Source organism: Platalea leucorodia (assembly GCF_965183815.1).
Source record: "Platalea leucorodia genome assembly, chromosome: 9".
Taxonomy (NCBI): domain Eukaryota; kingdom Metazoa; phylum Chordata; class Aves; order Pelecaniformes; family Threskiornithidae; genus Platalea; species Platalea leucorodia.
The window spans coordinates 1,058,063-1,073,456 of NC_138831.1; the positions used below are offsets into that span (position 1 = coordinate 1,058,063).

Consider the following 15,394-nt stretch of genomic DNA (forward strand, 5'->3'; position numbering starts at 1 on the left):
GAATTTATGCACTGTATAAAATCTAAATACGCCCTCTTTTGAGCATCTGGCTCAAACAAAGAAAAATGTAACAGAATTTCAGCTTTTTCTCCGCAGTACCTTTGACATACAGGTCTGTACTTTTCTGTTTTAGAAACGTGTCCTAACCCTAGAAGGTGGGGTTTTTTTCAGGGGTGCTAACATAAGCTTTCTGACAGAAAGTGTCAGCAACAGGTATTCTATGACTTTAAAGGCAAAGAAACAGCGTATTGCATTATTACGTAAAATACTCTTCTTCTAAACTACATAGATGAGGTTAGTTCTGCTACAGTTATCTGATAGCACACTGTATTAAAAGTACAAAGAAAGGTTAGTCAGAAATTTTGAAAATGTTCCGGTGTTTGCATCAAGGAACATCTTCCAATTTTTAACTTGCATCAAGCAACAATTTTGTTGCTATTTTGAACGTTATTTAAAAAAAGGTTTCACAATATTCTTCTGTTTTTCAGGATATGTAGGACAAAGATTTGCCCTGTCTGCAATTAACACCACTGGGATTAAATCCTAATCTTTAATTCATGGTAAATCCTAATCTTTAATTCATGGTAAATCTTTAAATCATTGCTGTAAAGTAGGTACCTCTGGTAACCAGCAAAATATAAATCTGTTTATACCATAATTATCAGTCTAAAGATATACTTATTTAATATCTGAAGATAAACATTGACATAACCATCAGAAACTCAACACACTCAGCATGAAAACAGGTAAAGAAATCTACATCTCAGAAATTCCAAGTTTTTAAAATACATTTAGATTAATTCTTAAGGTATGTAAGTTAACCCCATCCCAGCCAGACCCAACACAATGTGTCTGCTCATCTAATAGCAAATTTCATGGTAAATACTTGCCATCTACAAGGTTTCTGATGATATAGAATGTTATTTAATTACATGTAACACATATTACAGCTGTAAAAAGCCACAAACAGAGTAAAAGTTTTAAATTGATTTGAAAACTACATGAAGCTATACTGAAATTTTACTTCTCCTCCAAAGTTTAGATTATTTCACTGCCTCAAAATTGGCAGTGAAAACACAAACCTTACTAGTGAGGAAGAAGAGTTAGAACTACTGAATTATTTGGAATCATTTCAATGTCTGATAATGGGATTCATTGACATCCATCTTTTTTGTATCGCCAGCCAAAATGATCACACGTTCTTGTGGTCATAACTGCTCAACTGTGCAACACTCTCTAGCCCCACTTTAAAGCAGCAGATGAGGTAAAACCTTCCACAGGAGAGGAGAGCCAGTCAACACGCTCTGAAAGAGCTGCACTCTGGATTCTGCAGCCCCGAAACCCCAAGATTTTGCAGACCCTAGCAGGCTTTGTCTCAGCTGACGGTGTTGAGGGATTATGAAAGCCAACCAGAAGCTACGAGAATGTTTTTGCAAGGGAAAGCTAATGAAATCTTTTTTCTCTGCTGTCTTGTGGCTCACTCGATAATTCCATTCAGTATGCTACTTCTCCTATCTTGGGAAAATACGTAACCAAACACTTAATTCCAGGAAATGATGATTCATACCAAACAATTCCAGGAAATAATGGTGCACAGTCATGTGAAATAGCTGCTGTCATATGACTCCGTAAGTGCTCCGCTGAGACGCTCTAAGATTGGAATCAAACCCACAGCACGTACAACAAGTTTGAATTGGCCCCCCCAAATTACTGTCAATATATTTTTTAATTCTTATCTTTATAGTACATGTAAGTGGAGCGGGGAGGCCTTAAACCTACGAATGGTGAGAGACGACTGCACAAGAATACAAGGCTGGGGATTTCTACTGAAGCCTTCCACAGCAGTGTGGAATGATGAATACATCTACGCAGATGGGCAGCTGAATGCAAACTCACACTGCCAGTACTCTGGAAGCCACCTGAATGTGAGTCAGCTTCAGTTCAGAAGCTGTACAGCCTCATTTATCTAAGCGACAAGGTGTTTTAGCTTGGGCACAGCGCCACACAACATGCCGATGGCCTCCAGACTGGAACTGGCTCACATACAGCCTGCTCAGAGCATGGGCAGAGCAGAGTATGTCTGCACAGACATACTGCTGGAGTATGTCGGCACGTTATCTGTGTCTATTATCATGGCTAATCTGAACAGTAATAACCTCAAATCTATAATCCAGTGGCATTTCACCAGGCATCCGGGTTAACGAGAGTTCAGCAGAGCAGGACCGTACGATCTCCCAAATGCTACATGTTGGTTGCTTACATCCTTAGTCATTAACTACTTCAATGCAGAGGGAAGCCAGAGAGACCCAACGGTTTTTATTACTATTTTACAGAGTACAAAATAAAGATGCAGGTTGTGACAGGGCATCTAAAGAAACCAAAGCGGCCTCCTTTACTTCTGCATGGCCCACCATACTACCAGAGTTAGAGTTCCTCCACTAAGGCCCTGGGAGACAGAGGCTGAAAAACGCCTTGCCCTTGCTGGTGAGGCATGGTAAGTGGAGAGAGCCAAGCGCTGAGGAAGCAGCCCGTGGGGACAGACCCAGAGCTCTGCGTTACCACAGCTCATTTATTACACATCACACACAGGTTTACCCACATCTGTGAAAGTTGCTGCCCTACTCTGTCAAAATACTTCAGGTTTCCTACGGAAGAACCAAATCTGATGAACAGAAGCAATTTATTTTAGCTACCCAGTGACCCTGTTAAAAAATTAACATCACCATTTTTTCAGGAAACATTTGAAATTAGATTATCTGACCACTATGAACAAGGCTAAGATGCCAGCAAAACAGCTGACAACAATGACTTTCTCACTTACAAACACGAGGTAAACTTCATTCAAAAATGTAAACGGGTGGCATGGTCTTCGTCTGAATCTCACGTGAATAACACACTTCTGCTTTGCTGCTAGAAACTGAGACTTATCATGCGTTTCTGTGCAAGAAGTTTTGAAAATCAAGACCTGAACTGGCACCAAGAGCAACATACAGTCTGATATACTCTCCAGCTAACTTGCTTTAAGAGTGTAACTGTAATTTATAATTCCTAATTATCTACTGTGTCAGGAAAAAAAAAAAAGACTATCCAAATACAGTTCTATAGAGATGTTATCACTATTTGCAGCCAAAATGTCTCCTTATTGCTTAATAAATGATGGTAATAAAATACATTTTAAAATAATTTATTAGAGCACTGAATTAAATGACATTCTTTAACCGTAATATTTATAAATAGAGTAATCCTTTTTGCTATTAGTAGTTTTTCCTCTCTTTTTTGGCAAACTGCTCTGTTACACAAACAACAAGGTAGTACTTTTAACACCAAGAAAAATCACTCTAACTGTACACGGTAAAATTAGGTAAACTCTCAGATTAATAAAACACATGTTAAATCTAACAGCATTTGCTCCACATTAGTAATTATTCTGTACATTTTCCTTTGACATTCCTTAAGGTAATCCCTAGGATTACCAATCTATATATCCTCCACTATAATATGGTTGCTGATTACAAGGAGGAGAGGGAGAACTTTTCCCTAGAAAAGCAAAACTCATGAAATGAAACTTCTCCCCTGGCAAAGCCCGACTGCATTCTACTCCACAGCAACCTACTACCTCACGCTTGTCTCCCTGACAAAGACCGTGAACAGAAGAGTCTCTTGACGACACACTTGCAGCTGCGAGATCAGGGCTTAAGGTACGAACGACTCCAGGGACAAGTACCAAGAAACTTGCACAAATACCTTGGTATACTTAATGCCACTTCATACTAAAATACAAAAGAAAAGACGAAAGGAACAGTCCCTTTCTAATGGCCAGGAAATAATTTATTTATGCAAATGGTATTCCACCCAAAACTATGCAGGATTCCACTCTGTTTAATGTTTTCATTAAAACTACATGGATGATGGACTAGAAAATTCACTTATTAAATTTCAATGAGACTTAAGACTGCAAGGATCTTCAAGTGCCATGAAGACAGGAATAAAAATGTCTTGACAAACCAAAGACGCCATCTAGACAACTAAGGAGAACTCCATATAAATGATCGGCTGTGAATAAGGCAAACATCATACTGTGAAGTATAAACAGAAATAGATTGCAGAAGTGATTCTTTCATCTACATCACTTCAGGAGGATCTTAGCTGAAATACTGAATCCAGTTCGGATGTGATTCTCCATGAAAAATGTGGAGAGTGCTCAGGGGAGAGCAGTCAGAGAGATGACTGACAAGAAAACACTGGAAAAAAGTACAATAAATAGTCTATGATTGGAAACATGACAACGAGAACATAAAATGCTATGTCAAATTGAAATAGAACATTTTTTTCCATATCCATGGCACACAGAACAAAAAGTAACGTGCATAAATTGCAGGAGAACAAGGTGTGTTTTTTTACCTCCTAATATCTAGCCAACATCTAATGATAATGGCAGGTAAGTATGAAGAGCAATTGAGTACTGGAAGAAATTGCTGGGCAAAGACAGTCACTGCCAGTGGAAGGCTTTTTGAACAGTTTAGGCAAACGTGGTATAGTTGGATCTTGCCCCAAGACAAGGCCTTACCAGCAATCCTGCTGTTCAATGATTTGATGTTTTAAAGCTGATTTACTCTGTGTCTCATTTCAGACAGTAGTCCTTGGAGTTAATGTCACATTTTATCTGCTTTCATCGTATGCTTGCTAGCCTTCCTATGACTGGAGGAAAGACCTTCTGTATGTAAATTTCTACATCTATAGTAACAAAGAACAATAAAAAACTTGAGAATGATCAAGTTTCTGTGAAAATTTCCATGACTGCAATTACAGATAAGAGTGACTTTATACTGCATAGGCCATTCCTCAGTGGTAGTGAAATATGGAGATGCCTTTCCTTGGAGAGTCTTTCAACTATTAATCTGATAATAGACATGGCTTTTAGACAAACAAAAAGCATAAAATCATACAAATCTTTTAGTAAAGTCACTGGAAGTAGTGTTAAAGAACAATTTGAATTAAAGAAAAATACCATACACATAGGATTAGAGAAAGCAGATGATACCAAAGCAACTCAATTATAAATGTAACCTAACACCTGAAAAATGCAATGTTACAGATTTCTGGCAATACAGACAGAGTATGTGTTTGTGAAAGTGTCTGTCTTGGAGTGAAAAAAATTACTTAATATGAAAAGGAAGCCTTAGCATACTAGAAGGGAAGATAAGATAATGCAAGAAGAAATAAATCCATGAAAGACTCTGTTGAATGCCAAACTGAAAAAGTGTATTGTATACAGTATTTTATCAAACTGCAGCCTAAACAAATGTCAAATGGAATAATTTCTTTAACAAATATGGGCAACAACTGAGAAAAAAAGGGTTGTTCACTAGCATATATTTAGTCAAGATTAAGTATGGATAAAAAAATGTACTAAGAACAGATTTAATAACCCTAAACTGTCATTCAGCTTGTAGGAGGTATTCAAGATACAGCTAATAAAACACAAAAAATGGTTCTAACCACCCACAAAAAAAATCTCAGTAGTATAAAACACTGAAGGATGACCACTAAGATAAATGCTTTCTTTTGAGAGCTGCCTTGCTGTTAACCTTCTTAAAGAGTCTCCCAGAAACCTCTAATCATAATACATTGCATGGCCACTTATCACAGTCAATTTAGAAGTGAACTCTGTAAACACTCCTGCTTTACTCCCCACCTCTGTTAGCCTAAGAATAATTTTCTGAGCTTTAATAAAAGAACTCTTGACAACTTTTTGGGAGGTGGGGTGCGTTCTTAGAAACAGTCCAATTGTAATCTAACAGAATTCCAAGATTAAGATTTATAGAAACAAGATCTTCGAACAAGAACTTTTACTGCCTTTACTACTTAAGCTGTTCTCCACAAAATACAGAAATGCAACTTAAAAAGGCACCATTAAAGTTAAATCGAGTCAGAAATGTTTGAACTAATGATATACAGCAGAGTACTCAGCCAGCTTCTCACATGCTGATTGTACTGAAGAAGGAAAAAAAACCAGCTCAATCAACTTTTTCCCTTTAATTATTGTTTTCTTTCCCTCATGACCCCCAGTATTCAACCTTAAGTTCAGTAGGAGGTGACTAGAGATAGACGGTGATGAGAGATCCTGTTTGAAACAGCTTCTCTATGTCACTCCTAAAGCAAATAAATGGTTTGTTAAAACATTCTGTTAATCCATTATGGATGTGCATGCATCTTAGAAAATAAACTTCAGAATATTACTGGTATTTCAAAGCTTTTTCTTTAAAGCAAGACATGCTGATTACAAGCATGAAATTTAAAATACGCATATTCAACAACAGAGTTGTAAGTCTAAGCTAGTTGTGTGACACAGACATGTAAATTCAGTCACTATTGATTTTAGACGATTATCCTAAAATTGTATTTCTGAGGCTGACAGAAAATGTGTCTCTCCAATTACATGACTAAATACACTTTACAAAAGCATACTTGTAGCTTACTTCTTTTACATGAACAATTATTTTGCACTGTTTTCAAAGAACAATCCCGTCTGAAATACTTTCAGAAGAAAAACCAGCATGAAATAGCACTTCGGGTCGGCCTGGCGCCCTTACAGCAAGCACGGAGAACCCCTGACACTCCACGGCCCAAGCACAGGAGGCGGCAGAGGGGCTGCTCCATTAACCGTGGACAGAGAGGCGGGGGCCCTGCTCTTACACCCCCAGGCCACTAGTCCAACCCACCAAGCACTATTCCTCAGATGATCCGAGTATCAAACCTCGAACTTACCATCTGATCAAAACTTCTGCTGGAAGCAGGTGTGAGGAGGAGACGTCAAAGCTTACACTGTGTGAGACAGACGACAAACAGTCCCTGTATTACACCTGTATTAGAGGTGTATATTCACTGGACTAGAATCGAGGAGGAACAGGAAGAAGCAGTTGTCCCTAATGCGAAATTTCAGAGTCAATGGAAGGAAGGAAAAGAGAGGACCTGATTCTGAATAATCACGAAGGAGTTTCTTGAAAAAGCAGCTTTCTCATCCATTTGTCCTTTTCCTCCAGTTTACCTCCCCGGAGCCACAGTTCAGTGCTCCTTCCCTGTGTTGCGTTATTCCCCTAACCATACCTCTCCCTACATCCCCCAGTAACTGTATTGTCTTTAGACTGGCAATTTTAAATTATTCCTTTTTTTTTTCCTCCTTAACAGCAATTTGGAATATACGTATAGGTCTTTTGTTAAGCAAACAAAAATCATCCAGTATAAAGGTATGAGTTCAGAGGGAAATTTTAAAAGGCAAAGAAGGAACTTCATATGTCCATCTTTTGGGGCTGTTTTCCAGTAAGAAGTAGGCACTCAACCGCCCTTTGAATTCTCTGAACTTTTTCAAGCCCTGTAACATTGCACTTCTGATGTCTCAATGATTTATGTTTTAGAAATGACAGCTAAGTAAAACAGAGCCCCTCAGAAAAGACATATTCATCTGTGAAAGCAATTACATCACAGTTTCATAGACCATGCTTCAATAACCACTGCATTGTCATCCCGTTCAAATGGGCAGCGCTGCTCCCGCATGAGTAGATATAGCAAGCTTCAGACTGTGTGAGAAATGCAGAGGCAAAAAAAAACAATTCAGTGCTGCAAAAGACAGCTGAAGTCAGAAGACTACAATTATTTCTGGGGCTTGTAGCCTTTTACTAGAATTCACTCCTATTGTTCTTTCGGCTTTGCACGATTCTCCGTAGGAATGCAACCAGCACTTGGTTACAGTACCTCTGCCTGTTTTATACCGCACCGCAGCACGGCGCAGCGATGGGGCTGCCGAGAACAAGAACAACGGCATCTGAACCGTGGGATTGTGTTACAGCAGAACGTAGCACTGCACAAGGTCCACCTCAGTTAAACAGGAAAACAAAACTATAGGTAATCTGTCATTGTCAGCCTCCTTATCCTTCAACACCGCTTTTTGTGTTTAGAGAAGACAAAGATAAAAGTACCGTTGCAGGATGAATGGCTTGATCTCTAGAATATAGTTCCTGGTAAGGCTTTTGAACTGCCAAATAAATGTTTAAGCTTGGAAAAAAGTTACTATTAAGAGTTACTATTGTTTTAATGAATTTGCAGAGAATTCCAAATATTTCAAAGACGTATAAAACTGAGATGCAGAGACAGAATATTACAAAAACATAAACTTTTGTTAATTGTATTCTATTCTTAATTTCAATTGACAATATATTCCAAATGGCCGTTTGTTACAAAGTAGATGGTTACGCTAAAGAATGAGTGAGACTTTCTTTCAACTTTTAATAACGCTGATCAACAAAATTATCGTTTTGGCAAACAGATAACACAAAAATACACTAAAATCTATTTCCTTCCTTTCCATGGGAGATTCAAGAAAAAGATTGGTCTGACTTTGAAAGAAGTAACTTAAGGTCCTCCCTCTAATTTCCATACAGTTACAAGCAGCTGCCCTTTGAATAAGATAGGTAACAAAACTCAAAGTCCAATGTAGATCACATTGAATTTTAAAGTATATCACAGAGGGAATAATTAGCTCTGTTTTGAAATAACATACAGAAATCAATATGAATATGTATTAGAATTTATGCCTTGAGCTTTACAAGTATATTAGAAGGCAATTTCAAGAAAGAAAATTACCCAAACACATACGATTAACAAAATGCACTCTCTTGGCAGTGCATAATTCATATTTGCTAACTGATCTGAGGGCGCAGTTTAAACGCTCACTTACTAAATAGGGTGTCAGACAGAGATTATGTAAACCCGTGTCATATCGTTTCCACTAGCCGCAAATATACGGCAGAGTACAATTCCGTATATTAGCCTTACACTAAGAAACTCCTTATAATTTTGCACACACACACACACACACACAAACCAGTTGTTGACAGTTGTGACTGTTGACACACCAAAACTGGTCGACACTTTTAATACTTTAATTATTCTCATTTAGATCTGTGAAGTCAGAATCATCATTCCCGTTATTAACATGATGACATCCATTACTTATTGCTACACTATAAGTACGTTAAAACTGTTACATAGCTTAATTTGATAGATACAGGAAATTCTACAAATTATTACAACTCAACATTTTTTATTTTTTAAAACTACAATGTTTTTGTTAAATTTGCCTAGTTGATAAGGTATTGCTAGGTACAGAATAAACTTGAACATACTGCTCCAGACATATCGTTTGAGGATTTCATTATATTGGGAACCATTGGATATGTATTTATGATCAAGCCACAGAAAACCAACTATTAACACCAATAATTATTGATTTTAACCAGTAACACCAATAATTATTGATGTTAACATTAAAAAAAGTAGTTAAGCATCTGAGTAAAGAAGAATTAAGGTATTTATTCTCAAACTAACAGGCTACCGTTCCTTTAGGTGTAGGATGTCTGAAGATCTAAGTGCCTAAAAGCATTTTGTCAGAGAGCATTTATTCAAACCCTGCCTTCATCATTCCACCTCAGTGAAAAAAACACCTTAATTTTTAGTAAAATACTGCATGCCCAAAACAGCATATGAAAATAATAACTATAAAATAGAAAAGTATCGGTAAAGACAGTCAAAGCCTAGAGCAGGCACAAGATATTTCAGAAGGAAGGAAAGAGGGAATTTGACAACAGCACACAAATATTTCTTTAATTAGTATCTTAAAAGATTGGGAATGAGAGAGAGAGGATACCACATGATGTTATTTAATTGTATGACTTCCCTGCTAATGGAGCTATTCACAAGCACTGCCAGGAACGTGAAGACCATCATGTGATTCAACTTTGCATGAAGAAGTTTGCTCATTGATCTTCTCTGGTGGCTCACCTGTTTCAAACTTTGTTTCAGACTAAGATAATACACATTGACTCACAGTGAAGACAATTTGTACGGACTTTCTCAAAGCAGACAAAAGAGGCGTAAGCTATATCACTGAATGGCATCAGAGAGAAGGCATAGTGCCCAGCAAGACGGATGTCTGAATGGCAATAAGGAGTCATCACAGCAGAAGTAAGATAGTTCCACAACAAATTGTAGCATGTTTAGTCTTGATAAACAATTAACTTCTTACATATCATACTAGACTAACAGGATGAACATATGGAGTTCTCTATTGATTTGAATAATATTTCTGACAGTCTTTAGGAAAACTTCTAAAACTGAAGGACTTTTACTGAGGGCAAAGAGAGAGTCTGCTTTCGAGCTAAGATCACATTAGTTAAAATTTTACTACAAAAATGGACAGTAAAATTACTTAATCCACACTGATTACTGAAAAGTTGTTTGATGATACTTTTTACATTATTAAAATCAGTGAACTAGAAAGAAAAAAACTATATGGCACTTACTATTAGTTGGGTAGGTCAACCAAACTGCTTCTCCATCCTTGTCAATGTTTTAACTATCAGCTCTTCGCACCGTTAGATCACTCCCTTCTGTAGCTATCAGCTAGGTGTATGTCAGAAGGTGTCTGTTCTAGGTGGGTATTCGCAGGTTGTATGTTAAAAATAAGTGACTGAGGTGCATCTTCTTGGGGAGAGGGGATATTAAGACCTTTTCTGAAGAAGCTCCGAGCCTGCAAGGCAGGGCACAGAAAGAGGCCACAGCAGGAGCTGGGGGCAAGCAGCTTGCGCGGACACCCAGATGACAAGCGGGGGTGGCAGGGGACAGGCAGGACTTCTGAGGGGCCAGTGGGAACTGGACAGAGTTTGCTGCCATTCAAAACCCACCGAGTTTGCTGGAAAAGGGGCATGTCTGCAGGGGGGGAGTTAGATATAGATCTTTTAATTTCTGATGAGACATTCCTAGCCTTTTGCTTATCTTTGAGGAATGTTTAGGAGGAGAAAAAAAAAAAAAAAAAAAAAGATCCATGTCAAAACTATGGCCAAGCTGTGGCCCTGTCACAAGACATTAGACTTTCAGACACTCGTGTGTGTAGTCATTCAGTCATGCCGTGTCTCCATCAACCATATGATCGGAGATCGATCCAGATGGCACACAGCTGAGTTTACTCATCAGTTAAACGCATATATGTTTGCACTGAATGCAGTGCTGTAATCTTCGAAGTGACAGTGCAGTAACAGGACTGTGTATAGTGGTCTTGTATATATTCTCAAATCTTTTCTTCCTAATGAAGAATGCAGCATTTTCCTCCTCACTCTTTCTGCTTTTGTGTTATGGAAAATGACAGGAATTCGCAACGTGTCCCTCCCACCTCACTGTATCTGCAAGCTATGCAAGGCCTGAGAGTTCCCCTCCTCGTTGCATTTCATTATTTGGGAGGACACAAATGACTTTTCTGTTAGAAACAAAGGATGTTGAGTCCACTGTAAAAAGTCTGTTTTTAAGGTAGGGCTTTAGAAAACATAAGAGAAGTAATCTGAAAAGCCATCAATAATAATAATTAAAAAAGAAATCAAAATACTTTCAAAAATAGAACTTCAAAATACTATCTAGATGTTATTTTGCAAACTTTTGATGGCTGTATCTTCGAAAAATATACAGCTCTGTTGCAGAACACTGGGTAAAGTGATGTTTATGGTCTTACTAAAATTTAAGAGCTCTTTAAGACGTCAACAAAAACTACAGGAGGCTTTAGCATTTGGCAGCCAAGCTACTTAAACCTGTACTAGACATTACAAGAGCAACACAAAAGCAGAGGATAAATTATTCAAAGAAACAAAATCAGAAGGGATTGAAGGAATCAAAATCAAAAGGGATTATTATTGGAAACCCTGACTCTTAGATCAGGATGGATGACACTTTTTGGCAAAGAGGATGCGAAGATATTATAGTACACTTGAGTTTTAACACAGGCATAAATTCCATAGTTTAAAAGAACGTTACAGTGGGAAAATAAAAGCACAGAATAGAAGCATCATGCAGAATGCAAATAATTTCAATTTTCAATTTTCTCTTACAAATCTGACGTTCAGCAGTGATGACCAAACTTTATCCCTCCAAATTTAAACTTGAGTTAAAAAATACCCCAAAACCAAAAGCAATGCAGGTTTCAACACTGAAAACTGGAAAGTACTCAGACAGTTCAGATAGTAAATTAATACAATCAGGTTTCCCCAGGGACAGTCCTACAAGAGGTATGTTTGCAGGATCACTTAAATTAATAAAGATTGCTAAATTTCTACAGTGACTATGGGACAGTGAAAAACTATAAATTACTTCCAAAACCCAAGGCACAGACTGTAAGTGTAACAAAAATCAATAGTGCTTTTGGAAAAATAATAACCAGTCAATTCAAACAAAAAGAAGTTTGCTTAGAATCAAATAGAAGACTTTCTGTGGCCTCTGCATGTCGATGGTTCATTTGATTTTTTTTTTTTTAAACTATGTACAAAACTGTACACTTGCTATAACCTTGGATGAGCTCTAGAATCCAAGACAACAGAAAAATAAGATGTTTCTAAGCAGGATTTTGAACATTACCTGAATCAACAGCACATCTGGAAAGAATCGTGACAGAAAGAGCCTAAGAAGTAGTTGCTATGGAAAACGCTCTCTTAAATTGCTATCCGGGTGGCCTTCTGACTCATACAAATAATACAATCCATTTAAAGATGAGCTGCCATTAGAAGGAGGAATACTAATAGAAGTAAGTGCCATTGCTGTGAGAAATGAAACGACAGTTGTTCATTTCTGCAATAAGCAGAGATTCTGTACAGGTGGTAGGAAATAACAGCACCTCAGCAGCTCAAAGAAGCCAGAACTAACCAAATCAAAGCCTAGATACAAAAGTAGGTGTAGGATTTTTTTCCTGTTCCACAAAAGGGAACCAGTTAATTAGTACAACTCAACTCCACAGGTAGCTATGCTGTTGAATGCACTGTCCAAAACAAAAGAAAAAGCACACTCTCAAAATACAACAAAGATCTGCAGTATTCCAGAAATTATTTTAAAGCATATGAGAACCCACGGTAGTTGGCTAGAACAGTATTTCCCCAAATAAGAAATAACACAAAAACTTGCCAAAGAGATGCTGAAAGAGAGAACACAGTGTTAGCCTTTCTGGAATAGAAGATTAAACAAAATCAAAAACTCAGGTCCATATCAGGTGCTAAGAAAGTTTATCTATGCCTGCCTTAATTCTTCCAAAAAGAGAAGCATATATAGGCTATTGTTGTATTCATTACAAAACCCTTTGATTTAACAATAGAAACCAATGCTTTGGTTAATAAAGAATTGATGTATTTTTAAGTGTAGGAAACACTATGTAAAAATCTAATAAATACAATATTTAAAACATTAAAAACTACATTTACATATTAAAAACCTGGCAAAGACATAATTGGTTTGGTTGTTCTGCTTGTTTTATAACCATACTATGGGAATGCTGCTCATGATTCCATGGTTAAGGTTGACTTAAGCTTATCCTTAAGGCAGAGTGTCATAATTTAAGTACAAAAGAACAAAGTATATTTCTCCCCAAATTACTTCCATGCTTCGGAACATTAGTGGAAGTTACTTTGTAATAAACAATTACAAACAGCTACAATTGTTTGGGAGGAACAGAGTGCATATGATGTTTATAAAGGCTGACACATTCAGTTCACATTTACAGGAAGCAGACTAGCTTGCAGCAAGAGAGCTGAAGAACACGGAACCAAACGTATCAGTCCTGACTACCTACGTGAAAAGTAAATCCGTGTAGTGTAGGGGCACGTAATTTCACAGATGTTGGCAATACCTTCAAAACAAATAACTTCTTATGTTTTTTAAGAAGTCACTGTCTCAGCCACTCATAAAATAGAGAAAATTATTTGTTCTACTCTGCAATCAATAGTGTTTAACACACATGCGCATTATAATAAAAGGAGGAACTCCTAATACATATTTCCTCATTTTTTTCAACAGGTAGAATAACCATTACTGGTTATAATCAAATCCTACGGTGTTAGCCAGTGAAATTTTGTCTGGAATGCTGAACGTATAGTAATTTTTGAAGTCTTTCCATCCGAATATAATCTACGTCACTAGTTGCCACCCTTTTTGCAGCTGAAAATCTCTTAAGGCGTAATGCCCATTCAGTGATCCACCTTGACATTCTTCCCATCCCCAACCCTGGGCTGTTGCCACCTGCCTGCTTTCTTAGCGGGTACTGCTGCCGCTTCCACTTATCCTCAGTACCAACAGCTCTTCTGCATCCTGCGGTGTGCCAGGATTGTCCCTAAGCCAGCAAGCTGGCTAGCCCTCACTGCTGATTTGTTAAAGATGATGATAAAATTTTCTAGTTAAAAAGCTGTGGCCTTCATTTTTCTAAAGATGGATCTAATACTGATCACCTTAAAATCATTTATGCCAGCAGTGAAACCTCAGCTGCTACAGGAGAGGAAAGAAGCAGATACATGTTAGCTACCAAAAGAACAAATAGCATTTACCAACATTTACCACCTCACAGATCAATTTTTAGTTATCTTCTTCAAGGTGAACTACTCAAACTCTGTTCTTTAACATACAAATACAAACCAACCAAATTACAAATTATTTCATACTGTACATGTGACAATGTGTTCTTAAAAAAGCTGCAACTTCTTTAGCCTAGTGATTGAAGAAAAATGAAGTTGTTGAAAAACACTCAAAATATCCCGCAGATCCCTTTTGCACAGAAACTAAAATGGTGAGAACCCTACAAAGGGCCGTGGAGCTCTTGGACCAGGTGAATATTGCTCATTCCCATCAGCCAAGATCACTTCTAGGAAACCCTACTCAAGAAAACACTTTAAGTAAGCCTCATTGGTCATAGACTGTGCAATTACCCAGCACAAAGTCACAGCTTCCAGGTATCGCATGATCATAGCCCACAACAGCGAAGACAAACATGCCCGTGCCTCTCAGGAGTCAGACAAGGTCGACATCGCCGGACGAGCAGAAGGCCCCCAGTAACGCAGGAAACGAGGGCGCTTGCTGGCAGGCTTCAGAGCAACCAGGTAACGCTCACCCACCAGAAACAGAAGTCCTTTGCTCGTTGCTTGGTACACCGCTGGCCCGTAGACTTGAGATAACACTCTTCTGTATCTTCTCTAGCCCTAACCATAGTAATACATGAGCTAATCTAGTGCAGCAGAGCTTGAGGTAAGGATTAAGTTTCGTATTGCTCCTGCCAGGAATCCCCAGAAAAATTATCAGAATGTGTCTTTTGAGTATAATAAAATAGAGATATTGAAAATTCCAGGCCCGGTCTTTTCCTATTCAATACAGACAAGCAATAGTATAGCTAACTAAACCACAGCAACCCTCTAGTGTAAACAAAATCCAGCTGCTAGATTTGGTCCAGGTCTAATTCCGAAAAGGGACCCCAAGGACTCTAGTCCTCATAAGGTCACCATGTGGTATTAATTGGACTAATGTGCCTTTCCAAGCGCCTTTTTTT

The 15,394-nt window shown here is 37.9% G+C and overlaps 1 protein-coding gene across 1 annotated transcript in view; it reads right to left on the reverse strand.

Annotated features, from left to right (window-relative positions):
- Positions 1–15,394, reverse strand: part of ERC2 (ELKS/RAB6-interacting/CAST family member 2) — a gene marked incomplete at both ends in the record, with an annotated part of 442,749 nt that overhangs the window by 95,855 nt on the left and 331,500 nt on the right. The window lies entirely within an intron of this gene.